At 40.9% G+C, this 25,685-nt stretch overlaps 1 protein-coding gene across 1 annotated transcript in view; it reads left to right on the plus strand.

Moving 5' to 3' along the window:
* LOC122809148 (carcinoembryonic antigen-related cell adhesion molecule 21-like) overlaps positions 1–25,685 on the plus strand; it is a 618,106-nt gene that overhangs the window by 441,809 nt on the left and 150,612 nt on the right. The gene's annotated exons all lie outside the window — the stretch shown is intronic.

Here is a 25,685-nt window from a genome sequence, read left to right on the forward strand (position 1 = left end):
AAATATTTTAATGTGTCCTTGGTTGTCCCTGAATATTTGTCCTTCATTCTGTTGAAATTTATTCAGATTCATTAGAGGGCTATGTTGTGTCATAAAACTGGTTTAATCTTTGAGCAAGTTTCTGCCACTATGAGTTTTCACCTCACTCTGTGAACTTGAACCTAGTAAAATAATTCAACATCATTACACTTGTTTATATTGCAGGACTAAAATCTGACAGCAGATGTTTAATGTGGGTGTCTAACTGAATGCATGGAAAAAATGACTGAACTGGTGGGCAGATAACAAAAGAATGATACCACAAGTTGGATGCTGTAAATGTATTACACAGTTTATTATTTGGTGATATTTATTGCTACATAAATGTGTATAACCATATATAGCTAAGCTAAGCATGTTAACATCTACAAAACAAAATGCATTGTCCTATAAGATCATTCAGTCATACCACAAGAATCTCTATAGTTTATTAAACATGCTGTGTTTAAACAAATACTTGAATTTCAATGCATGCAAAACTGCTGCAGTACCACCCGATAGAATATTAGTTCAAAACACATATCAATTTTAAAGAACAAAAGTATATAAAAGTGTTAAGAAAGATGGGCAAGACTGAAAGTAAGGATCACAGCTTTGACTGTAATATAGCTGAACTGCAAGAGGAAGGTTCTGTGTCTCTTGGGGAGACATTTGATTCCACTAGACACTGCAAGATCACAAACCCTAATTATTTTAGACAGGTATAAAGAAAAGACCAGTTATGCAACGTAATGCAGATTTTTGTTCTTAACTGAGTAAACACTTGGCCACATTAGAGAGACAACAAAAACAAATAAACTAAAAGAACAGATTAGGTTAGAGAATTGGATTACAAAATACTTCTGCGTTGTCTTACAGACTATTTAGGAGTGAATTCTTTGTAGTTTTCAGGGTTTTGTCATATCATGTTCTCTTTTGATCTCTAGATCTCAGCTATAGTAATTTATCTTAAAACATAAATAAATAAATAATAAGAAAAATATGCATGTAACTTAAGCCAACAAGGGCTCGGAAATAAATTGCCATGCATGCATAAATATGTTGTAGTATGAACAACTTCATAAAGCAGCTAAATTGCCACACAGGAGATAAAAATAAAAAATATGGGGTAATTTTAGACAAGCTGTTAAGGAAAGTGTTAAATCTGATCCCTTACTATGAACATTTGAATGGGCATTGTGGAAATAGCTGCCGACAGATTCAAGCCCCCAGTTTAGGGGAGTATTTCTAGTATAACCTTAGTATGGGTTTTCACAAATTTTGCTGTGTACGTTGTGCTTTTCTCAGATGACAGGACAACCATTACTGCTAGCCGACAGCATTATATAACAAGAAGCACACTTTGTGTTATTTGACTATTGAGCACTTTCACTGAGGTGCATTCTTACAGTAGCATGCACCTTTCTCTCAGTTGTTCTTTAGATATAATATACATCAACTAATCCAAGATCCTAAAATCAGCAATGTTCAGATCCTTCCTAATGGACAGTAGGTTTTCCTCTTCATACATCATCCATATGGGTTTGGGGATTCTTTGGATTTTCAGATGGACAGAAAGACAGTTTTTATGTAATGGCCTACAGGCATAGTTTTACTGTCCTATTAACATAGCATAGGAACTCCAAATGTTTATATACAAGCACTGGCAATCTAGAGCAACTCACCGTGTTTCAAAGACTCCATCAATCAGTAAGCTTCCAACTCTGGACACTCTACACATCAATTAAATATGATATTTCATCTGATGGTGGAAGAAGAATATGGTAGTTGTAACTACTTAGTATATGTCAGGAAAAAAGCACTGGGATATTCTTTAGGCACACACATCTTTCATGTTTTAGCTACTAGACACATTTGATTGGCCTTTACCTTTTTAAGTTTTCTTAAAGACCAACTAGACTGAATTGGCATTATTTGGACAAAGTTTCTTAAAACAGTTTATGTATGAAATCTGTTCCAGGGTAACAAGTTCCATAAAAAGAGTTTTATAGCAAAGTAAATCTTGGTCTAGTGCCAGAAAGATCATATTTAAAAAAAAAAAGCTGTTAACTTTCTAATAAACGATAAAATGAGATATACTAAAATTGAAGTATAAAATGCAGATATTTTGTTCAGTTGTAGCGAATCAATTTGGGTTCCCCTGTGAAGCCTCAATTTACAATCTGCTGAGGAACCAAAACCCTGAAAGCACATACATGATCACAGACCCACTCTGTTAATAAATTTGTTCTGAGAACTACCCAAAAAGAACAAATGAGGATACTTGGGATTAACATCGCTAGGCTTGTAAAGGCTCTAGGGCCGCTAGCCTAGTAAACTCCTATCCTATATAACTATGAAATACTGAAAGACTGAAATCTCCAATTGCAAGACCCCACACTCCTGAAGTTATATATATACCAACTCTAAGGTTGCAGAAACTCAAAGAAGAGAGAGCTCTCTCAAAACAAAGGAATCACTACCAGTACACTTAGATATTGCACGGACAGCGATTTCCTATGGAAAACATTGACTGGCATTCTCTTCCATGCGTATACTGCACTTAACACTCAAGGAGCTTGATTTTGGCCACCTGCAGAGATACCAAAAACTTGACACATTATATGACTCAGCAATGTATTTATTATCAGACTCGCTGTCTCCATAAAGGTATCCATACCAACCATAAAAAATAAAGCTTTAATAAATGAAAATTAAAAGAAAAAAATGATTCTCCCATGCACAAGGAGGCTTGCACCTCTCAAACAACTATAATTCTTTACAAACTAAATCCCAGGTTGCTTATCCTTGGGGTGTGGCAAAACTTCCTTAGCTTTAAATTCAGTTATCTCAGAGGCTGCAGTATTTGTCCATCCAGCAAAAGCAACATGAGTCAGTGAGTTCCCATTTACAAGATGACAGTCAATCACATATTCATCAATGAAGGATGCTGATGTTCCTTTAATAAAGTCTAATTTATTCTCTCTCTAAATGGTAACTGTTTTCTGTCAGTTTCTAATAATTTTAGTGTTTCAGCAATATCTTCCATCATCTCTTTCACATGAAACATATTATTTACTTATGTATTTTTTTATTTTACATTTGTTAACCGGGATAGTCTGACTGTACACAGGTCCATTTTCAGGGGATGCCCGGGGAGAAAAGCTCCACACGTGGAGAGTTACATAAGAGTTAAACAGTAGCAGTTTTATACAGTCACATATAGATACCAGTACAGAATTATAGGATTATATGCTTACTTGGAATACATACATACCCAAACTTAACATTGTAGTTTTCTTGTTTGAACTTAGACATTTTTAGTTGTACAAGGCTGAAAAAGGTCATTCAGTAGTACAATACATATGAGGATGAGACTAAGTGAAACATTGACTATTTTACAGATAGCCAGGTAGTGAAGAGAGTGGTAAACTGGTTAGTCAGGATTGGTACAGGGGCACAGCCAGTGACTTTTTAGGAATTTTTTGAGAGATGTTTTAAATTGGCTAATAGTCTGGTTTGCTGTAAGTTTGGCAGGGAGCCGATTCCAGATTGTTCCAACAGAGTTGCAAAACAATGAGTTACCTGCTGAGTTTTTAGATTTAACAGTTTGTGCCAGTATTTTGTCAGAAGACCGGAGAGTTTTTAGGTTACTGTAAGGGGTAATTATATTTTTGAGTATGGGTGTGCTTTCGGGCTGATGGAGGACTTTGTGGGCTATTATTAATCGATTATACTGGATTTGAGAGGGAAACTCTAGCCAGCCTAGAGATCGTAGGTTAATACAGTGGTGGGTTCTATATGCTAAGTCTGTGGCAAATCTGGCTATGGTGTTGTAGCAGCTATTGAGTTTATTGAGGTCAGATTTACTCAGGTTTGTATAGCTTGGGAACCATAAAGAAGGGTTGAAAGTAAATGTGTTCGGGCAATAACTGTCCTAGCAGTTGGGGTTAGAAATGCCTTAATTCTATATAGAGATCCTAGCTTTTTGTTGACTTTTTTAATGGGTTTGTCGATGTGAGCATCAAACTTAAGGTTATTGTCAACAATTACACCTAATAGTTTTGTATTATTTTCTGGGGAAATTATTGTGCCATTATTAGATGTTATGGTAAATGATGTGAGTGTAGCTTTCCGGGTGGGGGTGAAGAGTAGCAGTTTTGTTTTATTTGGATTCAATAGAAGACACTTGTCAGTGAGCCAGTTTTCTACTACATTGAATGTATTTTGGGTTAAGGTCTGCAGGTCTAATGGGGAGGTGACAGAACAGATTAGGGTAGAGTCATCTGCATATTGAATGCAGGTTACTTTGGGGATGACTGTATGAAGATCATTAATGAAGATGGAACATAGGAGAGGTCCTAGTATAGACCCTTGAGGAACTCCAAGGGTGACTGGCAGTAGGGAAGAAAGGCTGTCCTTCCATAGCACAGCTTGTTGTCTGACACTTAGGTAGGACTGAAACCAGCGCATTGCTAGGCTGTCTATGGCAAGAGGTTTTAGTGTTTGAATGAGTAGCTGGTGGTTTACCATATCAAATGCCTTAGATAGGTCAAGAAAGACAGCAGAGGAGGGTGTATTATTATTACGGATTTGATTTATTGTCTGAGAGAAGGATAGAAGGGCTGTGGTGGTACTATGGTGGGGACTAAATCCATTCTGGGAGGGAGCTAGGAGATTGTGCAAATTGAGGTAATGAAGGAGTTGCTTGTGGATACATTTTTCTATAATTTTAGCCAGAGAGGACAGAATGGCGATGGGCCGGTAATTTGATAGATCAGTGGAGTTACCCCCTTTATGGAGAGGAATTACATAGGAAATTTTCCATATGGAGGGGATATATGCTTCAGAGATGGTTCTGTTAATTAATATTGAGATGGGATACGCTATTGCATTTGCAGCCTTTTGAAGATATTCAGCCGGGACTAGGTGTGCTGAAAGGGTGGTGGGTTTCAGTTTCTTGATTAAGGAGTGGATAAATGCTGTTGGTACAGGTTGAAAGTTAAAGGATGGGTGGGTATTGGATATGGGGTTAGTAGGGTCTAGGTTGTTGGGGCCTAGTTGGTTGGCAAGGGATTGTATAGTTTCAGTAAACAAGGTGTTGTTGGTGTTGGCAATATTTTCTGGAGGTTTTTGAAGAATAGACGCAGGGGTAGGGGTAGTAGTATTACCTAGATGGAGAAGATTGTTTAAGCTGGACCAAAATTTTTGTGGCCAGTTTTGATGTTTATGTTGCAGGTTACAGTAATAGTTTTTTTGTCTAATATTATAGACTTCTTAGTATAATTTCTTACCTGTTTATATACTAGTTGATCCTTAGGGTTTTTATTGGTTTTCCAAGATGACCAGGCTTTATTTCTATTCATGATTTTATGTCTAGTTTCTTTGGACAGCCACTGTGCTACTCTTTTCTTTGTTCTGATGGTCCGGGTGGGTGCATGATTGTTTAGGACTGTAAGAAATGTGGAGTTAAAGTGTGATACTGCCTTGTCTAGTGGGAGTAGTTTTAGTCTATTCCAGTTACACGTTTGAAGTTCTAATTGGAATTTGGTTTGATTGAAGCTCTTATTGTTCCTGATAGTTCTGAAGCTAGGTATTTGAGGGATATCATTTTTTTGTCTGAGTATATATGTTAGGAGGTGATCACTTATTTCCTCAGGTTGGGTGCCTGCCTTATACATTTGGGGAGGGTTATTAATGAGAATCCCATCTAGTATGCTTTGTTATTGGGCTTACTAGTTCTGGTGGTGGAGGTTATGACTTGGGAGAAACCATATAGAGTTATGTGGGTAGTAGGGAAGTCTGAGGAGCAGGTGTTCCAGTCTATATTAAAGTCACCTAAAACAATAGTTTCTTGTGGGTAGCTTATGGACACAGCCACTGTAGAATGTCTTCAAGGATATTGGTGTTGTTGCCAGGTGGGATATAAATGCAGCCAATATTTATAGATTTATGCTGGTTAATTTGTAGTTTTGTAAAGAGTATTTCAGCTTTATCAGCTTGAGGAACTTGTGGAGAGTTGGAAATAGTTACATTAATTGAAGATCTATATAAGACAGCTACCCCGCCTCCCTTCTTTGAGGTGCGGTCCAGTCGTATTATATTGTAACCTGGAGGAGTAACTTCATTGTCAGTGGTGGATGGCTTAAGCCAGGTTTCTGTAAGACATAGTATATCTGGGGAGTGTACTGCTAAGAAGGCATGCAGGTAGTGGATTTTATTATTTAGGCTTCTGATGTTTAGGTGGCAGATGAGAGAGGTAGAGGAGATGTTTAAGTTTTGCAGGCTAGAGGGGATATTTTATATTGGGTTGGATGCTTCTGATGGGGTTGGTCCTGGGTTGGGGTGGATGTCCCCATCCATTGTGAGGTTAATTTGAGAATAGATTATTAGTTTTTGAAGTTTGAATAATAGTTTGTAGTAGTGTTTAGTTCTAGGGTTAACATAACTGACTCGAATGAGCTGTTGCGTTATTGTAATATGGGAGTTGGACGGGAGTGGGAGTAGTGGCTGATTAAAGTTATTGTAATATGGGAGTTGGAAGGGAGTGGGAGTAGTGGGTGATTAAAGTTATTGTAATATGGGAGTTGGAAGGGAGTGGGAGTAGTGGGTGATTAAAGTTATTGTAATATGGGAGTTGGAAGGGAGTGGGAGTAGTGGGTGATTAAAGTTATTGTAATATGGGAGTTGGAAGGGAGTGGGAGTAGTGGCTGATTAAAGTTATTGTAATATGGGAGTTGGAAGGGAGTGGGAGTAGTGGCTGATTAAAGTTATTGTAATATGGGAGTTGGAAGGGAGTGGGAGTAGTGGCTGATTAAAGTTATTGTAATATGGGAGTTGGAAGGGAGTGGGAGTAGTGGGTGATTAAAGTTATTGTAATATGGGAGTTGGAAGGGAGTGGGAGTAGTGGCTGATTAAAGTTATTGTAATATGGGAGTTGGAAGGAGTGGGAGTAGTGGCTGATTAAAGTTATTGTAATATGGGAGTTGGAAGGAGTGGGAGTAGTGGCTGATTAAAGTTATTGTAATATGGGAGTTGGAAGGAGTGGGAGTAGTGGCTGATTAAAGTTATTGTAATATGGGAGTTGGAAGGGAGTGGGAGTAGTGGCTGATTAAAGTTATTGTAATATGGGAGTTGGAAGGGAGTGGGAGTAGTGGCTGATTAAAGTTATTGTAATATGGGAGTTGGAAGGGAGTGGGAGTAGTGGGTGATTAAAGTTATTGCAATATGGGAGTTGGAAGGGAGTGGGAGTAGTGGGTGATTAAAGTTATTGTAATATGGGAGTTGGAAGGGAGAGGGAGTAGCGGCTGATTAAAGTTATTGTAATATGGGAGTTGGAAGGGAGTGGGAGTAGTGGCTGATTAAAGTTATGTGAAAGAGCATGAGTACTGGTCTGTGATCTGGGGTAGTGGGAGCCTGGAAGGGAGAGATGTTCATAAGCTGTGATAAAATACGTAATTATCAGCATGGGTAAAAGGTAGTAGGAGGGCTTTGAATTGAAAAGTGGGGTTGAGGATTGTAGAGGCATTGAAGAGGTTTTGCAACTTATAACTGTTCAAGAATGGGGGTGGGAGGGTAGTAGATGAGGGCAGAGTAGAAAAATAGGGAGGGTGTTTTGGTTAGGGTGGGTCTAACAATTGCTGATTGGTTGTATAATTAAGGGAGTGGTAGTTGTGGCTATAAATTTAGCACATCTAGGGGCGGGAGGAATTTGGGGGCAGGGTGGGGCGAGTGTAGCAGGGCTAATGCAAAGAAACCAGCTAGCAGTGGGAAACTATCAACACATTAAGTAAAATGAGGTCTTTTTTTATTTGTTTGTTTTAAATACTTTCTTACCCTTGTTTTTGCCTTCAGTATACAATCTTTACATAGTATACTGTTAGTAATCACTTTTTGCAGCCTTTTCTCACATTAAGCTTTCTTCTGCCAATTGTCTGCTATTTTTGTACAGAGCTCAAGAGTTTAAACCCCTGCTTCAGGTTTATGCTATGTAATTTATAGTTTTATATGTTTTATGCAAGGAGCTCAACTGTCTTTCCTTAGTAAGTATGACTAGGCTCAGTTTCAGAGTGCTAAAATCTAAGACAGACAGCTGGGCTACAGAGCCTACAGTAAAAAGGAGCTTTGTTCTGTGTGTCTGAATTAAGTTATGCTAGTAATATACCTAGAAATTTAGATATGTTCACTAGGTAATCCTTAGATATAGGAGTAACCCAGTTTAGTATTTTAGGGTCGATTGTGGGATTTGAGGGATTACTGGTAGTGCTGTAGACCCTGTATAGCTAATCAATATAGGACATACAGACAGGATAAGATAATATTAACCTTGGCAGATCTTTTCAGAGTCGAGAGACAGTGCAGGAAAGTTTCCAGTTAGGTTTCAGCAGGGGAGGTGTCCTTCTGGCGTTCAAGCCTTTCAGGGATCTAGCAGATAGAGGGGAATAGGACCTTGGCAGATCTTTCCGTCGAGGGACAGTGCAGGAAAGTTTCCAGTTAGGTTTCAGCAGGGGAGGTGTCCTTCTGGTGTTCAAGCCTTTCAGGGATCTAGCAGACAGAGGGGAATAGAAACTTGGCAGATCTTTTCAGAGTTGAGGGACAGTGCAGGAATGTTTCCAGTTAGGTTTCAGCAGGGGACGTGTCCTTCTGGCATTCAAGCCTTTCAGGGATCTAGCAGATAGAGGGGGATAGAACCAGTGAGCAGAATTAAACTGCTGTTGAGCACTTGTGTCCTGCATAAAAATATGTTTGAAGAGTAAAGCTCACTAAACAGAAAGATAAGCAATGTAATAAGAGATAACAATGAGAGGAAGCTGTGAGCAGGGAAGATAGCATTTCCTACTGATAAAGAGCAACAGACAAGTCAAAATTAGAGAAAAGGGCATCCGAAGACTGAGCATTGTCTTGGTATGCATATATGAGATTAATATCCAAAATAAAAAGGCAAACCACACCAGGTTTTATTTTGGTTATTGGTCTTGGCGAGTGGTTTTCTTGACGTGCATATAGGAGGTTGTCAGTGATATGATACCTCTCTAGCTTGAACAATCATTTGATTTGACTATTTTTCTATGATGTTTACTGGAGCTTGCAGGAGTATTTTAGCTTTGTTGTTGGAAGCGTTCTCAGTTCTTAATATTTCCAACTGTAGAAGTTGCTTCTTTGCATGTACTTTTCCTTTCTGCTTACTCTTATAACCATTTTCTCTTTCTTGCCAGGGCAAAATTTCTAAGATCAGGCAGTGTCTTATTTGGGCAGATAGGGGCTATGAATTTCTTGAAGGCTTTTTGTCTATAAGATAATTTGATTTGACTGTGTTTACTATTGGTGATTAATAAGATTTGAAACTAGTGAGCAGTATAGTTCAACTGTCTGGATTTTTGCAGAATGTCCAGATTTTTTCTGCATGTTTTTGCTCTCTTCTTCATAAAACTTGTGGTTTTCTGGAAATCAATGAGAACTGAGAATGAGAATATAATTCACTAAATAATGACAGACATTTAAGTTTTAGACTTCATATCATTCAGAAAATGTGTGGGAACACAAGACCTTTTATTCTAGCACTTTCTAAATTTATACAAGCAGTATTTAAAATTTGCCCCTATATTTGGGCCTTTGCCACCCCCCCCCGCATTATTTTTGTCTTTCTCCAAATTTCTTGTGTTAACTGGTTGAGAAGTATGTTGAACAGGGGGAGCAGTATATTTGCATGATGCAAAGGCACTTTCTTGCATCTTTTGTTTGACATACATGATGTCTTACAGAAGTGATGTTTAGATGTCAGGCAGTTGAGCTCATTGAATTCAAGTATTGATTAGTGAGAAGAATAAAAACAGCACTGCATAATGCCGGGGAGATTAAATAATTGAATATCAGTGTTCATTAGTTAGAATAATAATCATAATTAATATTTTAAGTTAAAATTTTATAAAAGATATTTAAGAAATATTAAGAACATTTCTATATGTTTGCTTGGAAAAGGACAATTGTTCATGATTTTGATACTAGCTCTATTGAGCTTACACCTAATTTGTTACTGCAGTAAGAGGTTTTAATAATAAAGCATTTGCAGTATGTGTTAAAGGAAGGAGCTGAAGACTATTGTATAATTCACTAAGGAGTTGTGCAATGCCCATAGTAAAATAGTAGACAATGCAAAAGACACCACTTCCAAGGTATGCAGCTTGTACAAATGAGCGCATAATGACTTGTAAATGAACCCCCCCCCCCCATACAAACGAGCAATATAGAATATTCAAATGGAAGAGAGTAAAATGGTGGCTTGCTTATGAGATATATAAAATGGCAGTGCTGGCATCTGCACCCTCCCAATTTGAATGCTGTGATTTACAGACTACACAACAGAAACCATGTTAGATTTAGCAGCAGCAGTAGCTCAACAACACGTGTTGTTAGCTGCTGTTGGACTCAGTACTGGGAATGTTGTGCACTAAAGTTACCCATGCAAACACAGATGATAGAGACAATGATTCACATATCACCTGCTGACATGAGTGAGTGCTTCACAATCAGCAGGGCTACACTACATGACCCAGACAAACTATATAGACCATGACTGGACTCAAGGGATATGGGTGGTGTGCCCATTTTTGTGAACATAAAAGTATATACAGCATTGACCATTATAGCTACAGGAAGCTTCCAGATACCTATGGTGACACATTAGGTATATCACAGGAGTGTGCCTCATAAATACTTAACCAAGTCCTCAGTATCATGCTATAACATGTGAAGGAACAGATCTAATTTCCAAGGACACCAGAGGAGACAGTCTACAGCATACATACATTCTATGAAACTGTATGCTTGCATGTCATCATGGGCACCACACATTGCACTCATGTTGCTATTAAGGATGTACCTGGTTCAGACAGACAGACAGACATTTTTAACTAGGAAGAGCTATCAGTCCCTGAACTGCCAGATGGTCTGCAATGCTCAAGACATTACTTTTAAAGTGTCCATGCTGAACCAAGGACGTTATGTGATTCACATATTTAGCACATGTCTGACCTCTTCCAATGGATCCTGTGAAAGGAGTTCACACAGAGTTATCTGACTGATATGTGCACAGACAGATATACACACACACACACCAGACAGAGTATGAAATACATACAAGTAGCATGCATGCTGGTACCAAGCCACACATAATGTTGTGTCATGTGTGTTTCAGGTGATGCTAGATACTCCCCTGAGTCATGGATATGATCCTCATTCATAACCAACAGAAAGTGGTATATATGCCATACAGCAGAGCCCAGGCCAAAGCAGCAACAACACTGTAGAAAGAGTCTTTGGACATCTTAAAAGTAGGTCCCACTGTTTAGAAACCTCTAGAGGGACTCTACAAAATAGTCCAGAGATATGCAGCAAAATATTAGCAGTTTGTGCCATGGTACATAACATGGTCTTATGAAAACAGATGGTACAATCAGACAGCATTATACCAAGACATGCCCTGGAGGGTGACCTAATGGTTAAGGTGTTTGCCTTACAAACACAAGGTGCAGGGTTTGAGTATCACAAGGGACAATTGGCTATGCTTGCAATGGCTCGCAAGGGCAGTTAGTCTAGTACTAACCTATGAACCTAGGTGATGCAGTAGCAGGGCAGGGGGGTATAGGGGAAAACATTGGAGGAGTGGTGCCACAGCTGAGGCATCTATGGATGCAGTACATTGCAGCACTGGCAAATAGATGCATTCTGGTCTACAACTATAGGACATGACATAGATAATACAGATTAATATGATACATGCTCTAACAGTTAGGATGCACAAGGGACCACACTAGCAAACAACAACAAACCTACACAAGATTAGTTGTGGGAAGAGACATTAATAAAACTCACCCAGGGTAGAGGGTGGAAAGGTGCAATCATCATCACTTATACAAGTGAGGCTACACAGTGACACTAAACTGTAACAGTCCACTGCACTAGAGTCATGGGAGGTGAATGCAGTAACCTCATAGTCTGAGTTATTATTGCTTATCAGGGATCACATCTTCCGGGGATAGGATTAGGATAGCAATATGTAACACTTGTAATCTTTGTAATACTGTTAGGTAGTTATGTATTATGTATTAGGTTTATGTAGTTATGTACTTTTGTATTAATGCTTTTGTGGAACTTTTCTCCCCGGGTCTCCGCTGGAAAAGGGCTCTGGCCCAGCTGGACCAACTGGGTTAACAAATGTCAAATAAATAAGTAATGTGAGTGCTGTTGTTATGCACTGTGCTGTCTTTTCATGTTGGGTCTGGATCTATCCCATGGCAGGGATGGCTATAACTATGGGACTTGTGACTACAGGAAACAGAAGGTAAGGGCAAACACATCCTACACAGATGTCCAAGACACTCCAGCAATCTTCCCACCCCCTTTTACGTCATCATGCATGGCTACTGCATGACTACTGTACAACAGAGTTTGTGTTCTGTGTCTTTAAGAAGCATATAGGTTCATAGGTTCATACTAGGCTATCTGCCCTAGGGCATTTATAAGCCTAGCCAGAATGTGTTTGGCTTTCGCCACCCATTTTAAATTTATTTTGCTATGCCCTTTTTCGAGGTTAGTATACTGTGCCTCTGTCTAACAGTGACACAGAAGTGATACCTGGGGTAAACCTACGATCTCCCATCCACTCATCAAGATTCCTCTTGAAGAGAGTCAATGAGGGACTCTGCCTAACCTGGACTGGGATTTTATTCCAGAGTGGAGGGAGCCTCTGGGTTATGAATCTGTCCCTCCAGCATGTCCTATTTATTTCAGTGCTGAGGTTCAAGTCTCTCGAGCGCGTAGCAAGATGGGATTTGGATTTTCTGAGGTGCAGCATGTCCATTAATTCCGGGTTGGACATGGCTTTATACGTGAGGCACAGATCGCCTCTGAACAGGAGGTATGACACTGAGTAGAGCTGGAGTTTCTTTAACCGGGCAGCATATGGCATCTGTTTGAGCCCTTTGATCCTCTTGGTGAGGTACTTTTGGGGTCTTTCCAGTTGCTGCAGGTGTCTGGTAAGGTACATCCCAAAAGGGGCATTGTACTCAATTATGGGCCTGATGAGGGATGAGTAAAGAGGCACGATGACCTCCCCTGATCTAGATGTGAATCCCTTCATGATTAGGTGGGCTATATAAAATGTTTTCCTAACCACTTTGGCCACGTGGTTGTCAAATGAGAGATTGCTATCAACTTGGGTCCCCAGGTCCCTAATTACTTCTTCTGTACTTAATGGATTACCACCTATGTGGTAATTTGTGGGCACTTTGTTTTTGCCAAAGGGGATGACTATACACTTTTGGCATTTAGCTTGAGGCCATGGCTCTGGCACCAGTTGTCTGTTTCTATGAGGCCCTTTTGGAGGATGCTTGTGTCAGCTGGAGAGTCGATTATGGTGCCCAGTTTGCAGTCATCTGCGAACTTGGTCAGCCACAGTCCTTCCATGTTGGCCTGTACCTCCGAGAAATATATACCGAACAAGAGAGGTCCCAGGACTGAGCCTTGTGGGACACCACTTGTAACTGGTTTGGAGTCTGACATGGCACCAGCAATTCTAACCATGTGGGTTCTGTCCTTGAGCCAGTTTGCAATCCATCTAGTGACATAGGGGTTTATATTTAAGCTGGTGAGCTTATCCATAATGCCCGAGTGGGGTATTGTATCGAAGGCTTGTGCGAGGTCCAGGTAGGCTGTGTGGACCACCTTCCCCTCGTCAATGGCCTTGGTGACTGTTTCAAAGAAATCAACCAGGTTTAAGAGGCAGGATCTGCCCTTAACAAAGCCGAACTGGGTAGGATCCAGTGTCTGTAGGTCCCCAATATCTTTATTTATGAGGTCCATGATGATCCTTTCCATAGCTTTGCAGACCAAGCTAGTCAGGCTTATGGGGCGATAGTTTCCAGGATCCGTTGAGGCACCACCTTTATGGAGAGGGACCTCTGTTGCTGTACGCCACTCTTTGGGCACATATCCTGTAGTAAGGCTGAGACTGAACAGTAGTTTTATGTTTGGGTTTAGCTCTTCTTGGAGTTCATGTAGGATGCAGCCCGGGACACCGTCTGGTCCCATTGATGCAGTGTTTTTTGCTTTGGAGAGGGCGGCTCTTACCTGAGCATCTGAGATGTCAGGGGGGCAGCACTCTGCTGGGATGGATATTTGCCCTTTTGGTGGGGGGGGGGAGAAGTTTGCGCTGAACCTGTCAGCTAGGATGTTGGCAATGTCTGTGGGTTCAGTGTATTTTTTGTCATTTTGGACTAATTCTGAGCATATCTGGGAATTACCACCCAGGTTCCTAACATAACTAAAGAAAGCCTTGTGATTATCCTTAGTGTCCTGTGCAATTTTTCTCTCGAAGCTGGCCTTAGACAATTTTATGAGTGCCTGTAGTTTTTTGCTAATACTGATCAGTGATGCCTTCCCTTTTTGGGATTTTGCTCTATCATTTAGTAGCTTCCTCCTTCTATTGTATAGTTTGTTTATGGCTAGGGTCCACCAGACAGGACGTCTGCCTTTGGAGGAGTGGGTCTTGGTTTTATTTGGGATCGCATGATCCATGCATTCCTGAAGGTGTTCATAGAATGCGTTTATAAAGGATTCTGCGGTCTGGGACGTATTTTCCTCAGGCCCGGGGACTTTGAAGGATTCCACCATGGTTTTGAGGAGTGTGAAATTTGCTTTAGAGAAGTTTTTCACTGTGGTTTTCTGGGCAAGGGGTGGGGTCGGGATGTGAATATCCAGTGAGATTAGTTTATGGTCTGATCTTACCAGTGAGGGATACACTTCTGCTCTGGAGCATAGAGTCCCCATGTTGGTGATGATCAGGTCCAGTATGTTTTCCCCTCTTGTGGGAGTGGTAACAAGTTGTTCCATAGCATTTGAGTTTATAAATTCTAGGAACCTTTGGGCTAGGGTGTTGGAGCTAGAGTAATGCTCCCAGTCTATGTTTGGGTAGTTGAAGTCGCCCAATATAATGGTGTTTGGAAAGACCTTCATATTTTCCAGTGCTCTCAGAAAGGCCGAGTGGGGTTCCTGGGTTTGGGAGGGTGGTCTGTAGCAGGCTATAAACTGGAAGGCAGTTTTACCCACTGTTAGTTGCACATGGATAGTCTCTGATGCTTCATGCTTTGCCACCAACCTGGAGGTGTGGGTATCTTTGATGAATATCAATACTCCCCCTCCTTTTGTGGTTCGGTCCAAGTTTTGGGGCCAAAAAGCATGGCATGAGGTATAACCTGGTAGTGCTGGGGTGCTCTCGGGAGCCCTGAACCAGGTTTCTGTTACTGCACAGATATCGATGTTCTCCATGCTAAGGAGAGTTTTGAGTGCGTGCATCTTGAGGTTTAGACTTCTGGCATTGAGTAGCATTACTCTTAGTTTCTTGTCCCTTGTGATACCTATGGAGGTGGGTTTGTCTTTTGAGCCTTGCCTAAAAAAGGCACTATGGGGGTAGCAAGAGCCTTTGCCAATATCCAAAAGCCCAGGGGTGACAGGTGCAAGCCGTCCCTAGCGAAGCATCGTGGCTTGTCGAGCATATCATCCCAAGCTGACCAGCATTGGATCCCCTTTGAATGACACCAGTACTTAAGCCAATTGTTGAAATTGATCATCTTGTCTTCATATTGTGGCATCATTCTTGGTGAGGGTAAGATGCTACTCAAGGTCAGGGTCATACCGGCCTGGGCTACATGCTCAGAGAGCTCCTTTATGTCTCTTTTCATGTAGTCCAGGGAGGTACGTCTCAGGTCATTCACACCAGCATGGACAATGACTGAGTCATATTTGTACTTGCCTTGGAGTGACCTGAGTGCTTGTGTTATGTGGTGGATCCTAGCACCCGACAGGCTGCTCACCGTGACCCTCTCCTTGTTCAGCCTGGTGGCGGGCGTCAGTGTGCCTGACGATAGAGTCACCTATTACAAGTGTATCAGGTGTGTTGTTTAGTCTTAAGGGCTGTGACTGTTCGGCACACTGGCTTTGTGAGATATGTGTTGCACGTGTTTTGTTTTGGGGTAGCAGTTGTTTGGGTGTTTGCTTTGGAGGTCTCTGCTGCTTAGGCAGATCTTTATTTAGAGCCTCCGAGTATGTTTTTGTGTGATTATGTGTTTGGTTTGCTGTCGTGGTAGGTCTATGTGAAACTGGAATTGTAGTGAGTGTGGTTTCCTTCTCCTCCTGACTGGTTATTAGCATTTAGAATCCTACAGACAGTTTTACCCAATTCTAGAGATGGAGATAATTTTAATGATTTAGAGTTAGTGGAACTCTCTTGGATTTTCAAACTCAAAGCGCATTATGAGCCAGGTCTCAATCAATATGTCAGTGTAAGGGCTCCTTTAAAAGGACGCAGTGCAAAGTAATTCTATTAACAATATCTGATTTTAGTGGTTGAGTATATAGATATGTTTATTTGATTATACTTCTTTATTATTATATTTCTTATTATTTCATACATAGACTTGGATTAGCATTTTTTTCTGATACACATACAATGTCAGCATAAGAAAGGTTAATTTGCTTTATATATCCTGCCAGGATGTTTTAGCCTGTTATATTTTGATTGATTGTCATTTTTTACATACATATTTGGAAAGTATATGGCTATGCACTTCTGTAGATACAAAGAATTATTTCATGATTTTCATTTTAATGTTTACATATTTTAATCTCTTCGAAACTTGTTTTTGTTCATGAGATTTATTTAGCACATGAGATCAATTCATTTCCAGGTATTTGATCACATTTGGTTTTATTCCCGTTCACTGTGTTCATTTGATACTGTTGCTCATCATTAAGCAAGCCACATACATGATTTTATCAATATGTATACATTTTTTATATATTTTTATGTTTGTTCATACATATACATGTACAGAAATTTCACATTGTTACATTTACATTCATATTTATATTTATATTTATATTTATACATTTTTAGACTCATATATAAGCTATGTTTTTGCCTTCATTGATAGTTCATTTAATAGATAAGAAGTCTTAAAGAAAAGTGCAGCAATCCTATGCCATTGCCTGACAAAATTTGATATTTTAGTTTTCATTCCATCTCAGCGGTTTTGCACATCTATGATATACCCATATGATATATTTGATACAGAGTTTTTTAGAATATATATTAACTTTAGTTACTAGGACTGCATGAATAAGAGTTTTTAGGATATATGGTTTTATGATCAGCTGTCGTTGTTTTAACCAAGAAAATTTGTTCATTCTGTAATTGCTTAACCTTTTTCATTCTGTAATTGTTTACTTTGTAACACAAGCAACAGTACCTGCCAGTGCATGGCCTGTTTAATTGAATGATTTTAACCACATGCTTAAAATTAGATTAATTAAGTTAATTGATTGTTTTAGAAATGTATATATATATTTGAACTTCAAAGATGTCTGTTGTAAGGATCTGAAGAAGCGTGTCTTGGTACACGTGAAAGCGCTTATCTGTTCACATTAAATATATTTTATCCATTTATTGTGGTGGTCGACTTCCAGTTTGTATCTACATTTCCTCCTGACTGGTTATGCCAGTACTGAGTTGAGAGAGCTTAGCCTCCAGTTTGGTTATATGGTTGCATCTCTCACATGTGTTGGAATTTGTTGGGAGGAGGAAAGGGTTGTCTGTGTACATGAGGCAGTTGTAACATTGCCTCAAGATTCCCAGATTCACCAGCTGGACCGGAGAGGAGATTGACAACTGACCTTTGGACATGCTAGAATAATATTGGGAATTCCTTAATAATTGAAAACAAGGGCCAGTGGGGAGTGAGGGTGTAGTGCTTTTAATTTTTAGTGCTGACTTATATAATTGCTTTAGTGAGCAAGTGCCAGGTAACTTAAGTGCAATGTGTTACAGGTAACTTAAATGCAAAAATGACAAACAGTAACTTTCTTTCAAGTGAAACAAGGAAATAAGTACAGTAAGCAATGCAGATATCACTAGTGATCCACAGAAGCTGAGAAGCCGTATTAGGTGGAATTAGCATTCCAGGGAAATAACAAGCAAACAAACAACAAGCATATAAACAAAGCTAGATTCAGCAGGCCTGGATCTAGTCTATGCTACAGCAAACAAGGTGTACCAATTTCAGTAAGATACAGTTCAAATATTCAGGCACTATAAACCTTTAACCAGAAATTCCCAGCTCAGAAGGGCAGAGTCCAGCCTCTTCTCCCACAAGAGTGCAGACCATGAACCTTCTTAATGTAAAATAACTGGCCAGAAGCCCAAGTGCTTAAACCAGAACTAATACACTTTAAGAATAATAGACACTAGGCTCTCAATCAGCAGTTCCCAACTTAGAAGGATGAAAGCTACCTGTCCTGCCACCACAGTGCATGCCACAAACCTTCCTAATGTAAAACAACTGGTCTGAAACCCAAGTGCTTAATCCAAAAGACTTAGTATGATAGCTACACTTTAATCAAGTTACTACCAAGCAGTAATAAATACAATTGAATACTTTAGAGAATGCCTGGATTAGTGCTCAAGTTACACAAACAAAGCTAGATCCAGCAGGCCCGAATCCAGTCTATGCCACAGCAAACAAGGCGCACCAACTTCAGTAAGAAGCAGTTCAGATATGCATGCACTATAAGCCTTTAACCAGAAATTCCCAGCTCAGAAGGGCAGAGTCCAGCCTCTCGTCCCACAAGAGTGCAGACCACGAACCCTCTTAATGTAAAATAACTGGCCTGAAAGCCCAAGTGCTTAAACCAGAATTAATACACTTTTAGAATAACAGACACTGAGCCCTCAATCAGCAGTTCCCAACCTAGAAGGATGTAAGCTACATGTTCTGCCACTACAGTGCAGACCACAAACCCTCTCAGTGCAAAATAACTGGTCCGAAGCCCAAGTGTTTAAACCAAAAGGCTTAGAATGAGTTACACCAAGCAGTAATAAATACAATTCAGTACTTTTAAGATGATGCAAAAGTAAAATAAAGTAGGTAGAAACACAAGTACAGTAAAAGCAGATGAAATTTTTTTTTTTCTGAACAAGTGCTGAGATCAAAGAAACAGATTTGAGTGCTGAAACTAGAAAACTGGTTAGTTATAAGAAAAAAAAACTAAGCTAGAAGGCTTCCCTCCAACACAGAAGGGCTTGAGGGCTCAGAAGCCTACAAATAGTCTATACCACTTAACAGGAAAGGCAGGAAACAAGCTTAATTTTTTTTTTGTTTCCCAGATGCTCTCTTTGTACACAGTAGGAGTGCCTGAAATCAGAATATGATCTCACTGCACTCAGTTGAGTGAGCAAATGAGATGGGCCCAGAAGGAGTATCCAAACACAAATTTACAAGAGGGGCAGGCGCCCATATGAAGGACTGAACTTGCATATATAAATAGCAGGCACATGCTATACTCAGTGTAGAGCCAGCGAGTGAGCATGTATGAATGGATGGAGCTAGTTTGTATATAAGTTACTTAAGTTAAAGTTAATAAGCTTCAATCATAGGTTCATAGGTAGGTACTAGGCTATTCACCCTAGGGCCTATATAAGCCTAGCCAAACGGTACCCTGGCTTTTGCCACCCAAAAAAATTATTTTCCTGTGCCCCTGTCAAGCAGAGCCACAGAAGTGATCCACGGAATGAATTTCCTATCTCCCATCCAATAATCAAGATTTTTCTTGAACAGTGCTAATGAGGAGGTTTGTTTGATATAGATAGGTAGTTTGTTCCAGTGTATGGGAAGTCTCTGAGACCGGAATCTATCCCTCCAGCATGTTCTGTTTATTGTGGTGACAAGGTTTAGGTCCCTAGAGCGTGTAGCTCGGAGGGATTGGGATTTCTTTACGTGGAGCATGTCCAACAGCTCTGGGTTTGACATAGCTTTGTATGTTAGGCAGAGATCGCCTCTGAGTAGGCGATATGCGACAGAGTAAAGCTGGAGTTTTTTGAGACGGTCTGTGTAGGGCATCTGTTTGAGGCTGGTATTCCTCTTTGTGAGGTATTTCTGTGGCCTTTCCAGTTGTTGTAGATATCTTGTGAGGTACATACCAAAAGTGGTGTTGTACTCTATAATGGGTCTAATGAGTGATGAGTAGAGGGGAACAATGACCTCTTTTTTCCTGGATGAGAAACCTTTTGTGATGAGGTGTGCCATGTAGAAGGATTTCCTGACTATTGTGGCGACGTGATTATCAAAGGAGAGACTACTGTCCACCTGTGTCCCAAGGTCTCTTATCACACATTCGGTGTTAAGTAGACTACTGCCTATGTGGTAGTTCATGGGTACAGAGTTTTTAGCAAAAGGGATGACAATGCACTTTTTGGCATTGAGCTTGAGGCCATGGCTTTGACACCAGGCATCTGTCTCAGTGAGGCCCTTTTGTAGGATATCCACATCGTTAGGAGATTTGATTATGGCTCCTAGTTTGCAGTCATCTGCGAAGTTTGTTAGCCAAAGACCTTCTGTGTTAGCCTGTACTTCAGAGAAGTAGATACTAAACACCAGAGGACTTAGGACTGAACCCTGTGGTACTCCACTTGTCACTGGTCTGAAGTTGGATTTAGAGTCTGCTACTTTCACAGTGTGGGTTCGGTCAGTGAGCCAGTTGGCAACCCATCTTGTGACATAGGGATTTATACCTAGTTTAGTGAGTTTGTCTATAATTACAGAGTGGGGGATGGTGTCAAAAGCCTTGGCGAGACCTAGATAGGCTGTGTGTACCACCTTACCCTCATCTACAGCTTTGGTGACCGCTTCAAAGAAGTCTATCAGGTTTAGGAGACATGATCTGACTTTTACAAACCCGAACTGGGTGGGGTCCAGAGTTTGGAGATTACCAATGTCATTGTTTATAAGTTCCATGATGATACGCTCCATAGCCTTGTAGACCAGGCTCATCAGGCTAATGGGGTGGTAGTTCCCGGGGTCCATGGTGGCTCCCCCTTTGTGGAGTGGGATAACCGTTGCTGCGCACCATTCAGTGGGCACAAAGCCTGAGGTGAGGCTATGATGTGTTTGTACATAATAAAGCTGCTTGAACAGAACCCACAAAAACTCATCTATTACATCCTGACTAGACGAGCTTCAGCTACCACCCCAAAGACTTGTGACTGACTGTGCGGGGGGGGGTGGGGGGTGAGTGCAGAGAAGATCCATTTGCAAGTGCTTTGTCTTTGGCACCCACAGAAAGTCATACAATATGTTCTTACTTTTTTGTTTAAATAAATCACTTGGTGTGGACACATTACTGTAATTTAGAAAAAAGAAATAGACTAGGGCTTTGCTTGGTTAGCTGCTGGTTTCATTGAGACTGAGAGTATTACAGTACTGTTTGTTCCAGACTAGTAGACAAGCTTTGACGATTTCAGCAACAACTGCTAGTGCAAATTTTTTACCTGTTATCAGTTCTGGGGACCTGCCTTGCTATTAGAGATGGTGAGCCTCAGATGCACTGGAAAGAAACAGAACAACTGGTATAGTATTTCTGTCTTTGTGAAATGTGTGCTTGTTTTCACAAAGTAAGTAAGTTAAAAGATTTTTAATATCGCTCTTGTAAACTTAGAAAACTGTTAGAATAACAGGTTTTGTGTTATTGTGCTGACATGCACTTTCTGAAGAATAGGAAGTCTGCATTGAAACTCAAATGTCTGTCATTTAGTGCGACTTTGATCAGTAGTGGTGGTGGGACAATGGGCCAAAAAACAGGGACAGATTTTAAACATTGCTTTTATAAACATAGAAAGTTGCTAGAATAACAGGTTTTGTGTTAACATGCATTATTGTGAAGTATGTGAAGTTTGAAACTCAGCTGTGTGTCACTATTTAGTGACTTGTTCACAACAATGGTGGTGTGGGACAAAGGCCAAAAATAGGGACAGATTTTAAATGGTACCCCTTATAAAGTTAGAAATCTGCAACCTGCTATAATTAACAGGTTTTGTGTCAGTATACACTTTCTGAAGGACAGGACGTCAAGATGTGTCTGTCATTGTTTAGTGGCCTCAATCACCAGTGCTTTCATAGGATCATAGGAGGTTACTAGGCTAACAGCCCCAGGGCCCTTACAAGCCTAGTCAAGTTCAACCTGTGTTCACAAGGATGTCTGGTTCAAGCAGACATCTGTTGACCCTGTCCAAGAGGGACACAGGTGGAACCCCTGGGGTGAATTTTCAGTAACCTATCCAATCATCCAAATTATGCTTAAATAGGGACAATGAGGGGCTTTGTTAAACATGAATAGAAAGCTTCTTCCAAAGGTAGGGCAACCTCTGTGAGACAAATCTGTCTCTCCAGCAGTTCTGTTGATGTCACATACCAGGTCAAGGTCCTTCGAGCGAATGACCCATGTGCCATTTGACTTGCAAATGTGCAGCATTTCTATTAAAGCTGGGTCAGAGATTGCTCTATATGCAAGGTACAGGTTGTCTCTGAGCAGTCTGTATGACACAGAGTAAAGTGACAATGATTTCAGTCTGTCCGCATAAGACAGATCTTGAAGGCCCTGAATTTTCTTTGTAAGGAAGCTTTGTGGTCTCTCAAATTGCTGCAGATGTTTGGAAAGAAACATACCAAAGGGAGCATTGTACTCTATTATTGGCCTGATGAGGGAAGAGTACAGGGGGGTTATAACCTCTTTTTTCTAGAGGTGATGCCCTTACATATGAGATGAGCAATATAACATGCCCTTCTTACCACTATGGTGACATGGTGATCAAAGTTAAGGTTGCTGTCCACCCAGATCTCTCACCACTGATTGAGTGCTTAGGGTATTGCTATTGATGTGGTAGCTTGCAGGAACATCACCCTTGCCAAAGGGGATGATAATCCATTTTTTGTGTTAAGTTTAAGACCATGACTTTGGCACCAGTCATTAGTCTGTGCAAGACCTTCTTGCCGGATGTTGACATCACTAGAGGTTTCAATGATCGCTCCCAGTTTGCAGTCATCAGCAAACTTTGTCAGCCAAAGTTCATTTATTTTAGCCTGTACTTCAGAGTAGTAGATTCCAAACAGTAGGGGTCCCAAAACTGATCCCTGTGGAACACCACTGGTAACAGTTCTGCTCTAGGAGGTGGAGTCCCCTGTTTTGACTGTATGAATTATATCAGTGAGCCAGTTTGCAACCCACCTGACAATATATGGGTTGAGTCCCAGCTGGGTGAGTTTATCAATGATGCCTGAGTGGGGGATTGTGTCAAAGGCCTTGGCTAGGTCTAGGTAGACCATATGCACAGATTTGCCCTCATCTAGGGCTTTAGTGACTCTCTTGAAGAAGTCCACTAAGTTTAACAGGTATGATCTCCCCTTGACAAAACCAAACTGCATGGGGTTGAACATTTGGAGATTTCTTATATCTTTGTTAATAAGGTCCATGATGATTCATACAATGGCTTGCAGATAAGACTGGTCAGGCTAATGGGTCTATAGTTCCCGGGGTCCATGGATGCGCCCCCCCCCTTTGTGTAAAGGGATGACAGTAGCGGTTTTCCATTCTACTGGGATGAAGCCAGTGCTTAGGCTGTGATTGAAAAGCCTGCTCAATGGTGATGCTAATTCCTGTTTTAACCCATGTAGAACAAAGCCCAAGATGCTGTCTGGTCGCATAGAGGCTGTGTTTTTGGCCTTGATGAGGGCATTTAAGACCTTCTCCTCACAGATACTAGGTAGGGGACAGGTGTTAGGGATGCTTTGGGATATATATGGTGGGGACAGGGGAGCAAAGTTTTCACCAAACCTGTCAGCCAGCAAGTTTGCTATATCCACAGGTTCTAGCTAGGGATCAGACATAAATATCCACAGGTTTTAGCTAGGATCAGACATAAAAACCTCTCCAAAGCTGATTGCAGCCTCCTGATGGATGGTATAAACAGCTTCACAGCTCCCTCCCCCACTGAAGGAACTGGCATCAATATCCAAAACTACACCAAAGCACTATACGAGCATTTATATAGATGCATGGAATCAAGAATACCTGACAGGACTAAATCATCCTCCTCAAGGAAGAGTAAACCTGTCTGGTGGACAGCAGCAATAAATAAACTCTATAACAAAAGGAAAAAATTGCTGTCCAAGACCAAGAAGGAGCAGGTGACCAATTGGAAGCAATGACTCCTTAGCCTGAACAAACAAATAAGAGCACTAGTGAAATCCTCCAAAGCAAACTTTGAGTCCCAATTGGCCACGTCTACTAGAGACAATCATAAGGCCTTCTTCACATATGTCCACAACCTCACAGGAAGCACCCAGATCTGTTTAGAACTGGTGGTCAAGAACACCACATATACAAATGCCATAGATATAGCAAACATGCTGGCTGACAGAGTCAGTGAAAACTTTACCCCTCTGTCCCTCCATCAGTAAATCAGGATATCCCCAGTACCTGCCCCCTTATATCTAGGGAACAAGTCATCACTGCTCTCTTGAAGGCAAAAAACACAGCCTCCATGGGACCCGATAACATCCCAGGCTGCATCCTATGTGAACTCAGGCAGGAACTTGCAGCACCATTAGGCACCCTATTCAATCAAAGCCTGAGTACTGGCTTTATCCCAGCTGAGTGGAGGACAGCCACTGTCATCCCTTTACACAAAAGTGGAGCATCCACCGATCCAGGAAATTACAGACCCATCAGCTTAACTAGCCTGATCTGCAAGTCCATGGAACCGATTATCTTGGATCTCATTAACAAGGACATTGGCAACCTCCAAACACTTGATCCCACACAGTTTGCTTCATCAAGGGGATGTCATGTCTGCTAAATTTGGTTGACTTCTTTGAGACTGTCAGCAAAGCCATGGGCAAGGGGAAGATGGTGCACACCGCCTACCTTGACCTGGCCAAAGCATTTGACACTATTCCCACTCGGGCATAATAGATATGCTCTCTCAACTAGGCATCCATCCATATGTTACCAGATGGGTAGCAAACTGGCTCACTGATAAAACCCACATAGTCAAAATAGGGGAAGCCACCTCAAGCAGTAGACCCATAACAAGCGGCATACCCCAGGGTTTGGTCTTTGGGCCTCTGTTATTTGGGATATACTTTTCTGAGGCGCAGGCCAAAACCAATGGGCTATGGCTGACCAAGTGTGCAGATGACTGCAACAAGTTGGGTGCTGTCATCAATTCCCCTAGTGATGTGGACATCCTCCAAGAGGGTCTCACTCAGACAAATGACTGGTGCCAGAAATATGGCCTCAAGCTGAATACCAAAAAATGCATCATCATCCCCTTTGGGGAGAGTGACATCCCCACAAATTATTTCATTAATAATGTCCTAAACACACAATCAGTTGTGAGAGATTTGAGAACCCAGGTTGATAGCAAACCTGACTTTTGACCACCATGTTGCTTTCATTGTATGGAAAGCCTTCTATATGGCTACCTCATAAGTAAGGTTACCTCATCCCGGGACAAGGAGGTTATAACATCCCTGTATTCTTCCCTTATAAGGCCCATTATTGAGTACAATGCCCCTTTCAGCATGTACCTCGCAAAGCACATGCAGCAGCTGGAGAGACCACAGAGGTTCCTCACCAGGAGGATCCAGGGCCTCAAACATCTACCATTCACAGATAGGCTAAAAGCCCTATCTCTCTACTCAGTTTTATACAGACTCCTCAGAAGTGACCTCTGTCTGGTATACAAGGCGATCACAGACCCCACCTTGATGGGACTCCTGCAT

The sequence above is a fragment of the Protopterus annectens genome, chromosome 8.part0 (genome assembly GCF_019279795.1).
Source record: "Protopterus annectens isolate FY-2018-M chromosome 8.part0, PAN1.0, whole genome shotgun sequence".
Classification (NCBI taxonomy): Eukaryota; Metazoa; Chordata; order Ceratodontiformes; family Protopteridae; genus Protopterus; species Protopterus annectens.